The following is a 1989-nucleotide window of genomic DNA, read 5'->3' on the forward strand; positions in this document are numbered from 1 at the left end:
ACCTTGCATGACACTGCAGCTACTCTGTTGTATGTTCTTACCAATTTCTTTGTTCTGGCCACAGAACTAACCTTTAAAATGTGCCTTAATACCTAAATGACATTTGAAAAACATCTGAAAAATGTTTTAGCTATGTTTTCTTTCAGAAGTAAATAATGAAATGTAACATAGCTAAAATAGAGATAATAATTTTAAGTTCTCAAAGTAAAACTCCAGCAACTGGTGGTAATTTTTTTATAGTTAAAATGAAGAGCACAGAAGGAGTAATCAATACCTCTGAAAATGGAATTGACTTTGAACACACTTTTTTAATTAAGTTCTTAAATCACAGCTTGCTCTTAATAACATTTTAACATAATGAAAGCTTTTATTGTGTTTGCAGTGTTCTCAAATGTAGACTTTTTTTAGTTAGCTAAAATATTTCATTCTTCTACTTGATGACAAATCTTCATATAGAAAACAAAAATACAATGAACTGCAAAATTTAAATGAGGATCATTTAAATGAAATCTGGAATTCTAACAAAATATGACAAGAGAATTTAGTTCTTTTTTTCTAATAAGAGAGATGGTAAAGTATGCTTTCACAGTGTGGATAATTTTCAGTGAGAAGATGATGTCAAAGTTCATAAAGAAACAAGTAACAAGCAAAACATGGCATATTATGATGATGCACTTGATGTCTTAAGATTTTTTTTTATATATTTGTAGATTTTAATAAAGCTGTATAGTTTGTCTCTCTTAGGGTATCAGTTAAGAGTTTCTAAACCCCTTTTTCACAGTTTGTGCCACATTCTTGAAATTCTGTTTAATGGTCTTTTCAAGGAAAGAGATTTTAGCAAGGACATCCAGTTTGGGACACAGGCACCTGGACTGGAATAATAAGATATATTGTAGTCAAAACAGGATAGAGGGCCCAGAACCCTTGGAAGGGCTCCAATGGGGCAGTTCTGAGGGCGGTACCAGGGGAAAGTGGTTTTCAGGTTGGATGTACCATTAGATATGATAATTAATTAGTGTTCTAAATTTGTAAGAACCTGTATTGGGTGTGCACTTATATACTCTTTCATTAAAGAACTGCTCTTTACCTTATCTATACTAATACTGTTTGTAAAGGGCTTTTTTCCTCCATTTTAGGCACCACACTAAATATGACAACAGCATAGAAGTAAATTTTTTATTTAGGGCTAGAGTATTTGAGAAAAGGAATCAAAACCAGGGGGTTCTAATATTTATTTGACATCTCTCAACGCCAAATACTATTAGTGGTGTTACTGAAAAAGTTAGCTGACTACAGGTATGTTAGGTAGAGGGGCACAGGAGTGATGGTCACGAGTCACTATTTGTGTTATAATCAACCTTTTGTCATTGGCATTTTGGTCTCCTTAGTTACCTATGTTAAAAGTATAATAAAAAGTCTGTACTTAAATGTCCATAGATACGAAGATTGTCTTTGAATAGCTGTGAACTTACATAAAGGGTGGAATCCTGTTAGGGCTGCATGACTATGACTATGCTGCTGGCTATACCCTGCCCTGAGGTGAAGTTAACTGAGCAGGACATGGCACGGCATGGAAAACGGCTGGATGTGACTCATAACAGTATGTGAAGCTGAAATAAATTATAGATAGCTCCATGAGGCATGGTAAGGGTTGCAGAGGTGGTTAAGGCAGAATTATTCAAGAAATGATTGAACTTCACAGGTAACTGGAGGGATAACTCAGGACCTTCAGGATGGCAGTATCTTGCAGGCAAACAGTGACAAGCTAACCATACCAGCGATGACCTACAAGGCTGAAGCTACAAAAAGAACAGTCAAAGAAATACCTGATTTGCATAAGGAAGTAGCACAACTAGGATCAATAGAGAAGAATTAATTGAGGTCTGTTAGGAGGAGATTGGGGCATAGAAAGGGAGGTGGTGAAAAGAGAGTCAAGATAAAGGAAAAGCAGTAATGAGATGTATTAATGTTGAAATCGGTGCTGCCTAG

This window comes from Pithys albifrons, chromosome 1 (genome assembly GCF_047495875.1).
Source record: "Pithys albifrons albifrons isolate INPA30051 chromosome 1, PitAlb_v1, whole genome shotgun sequence".
NCBI lineage: Eukaryota > Metazoa > Chordata > Aves > Passeriformes > Thamnophilidae > Pithys > Pithys albifrons.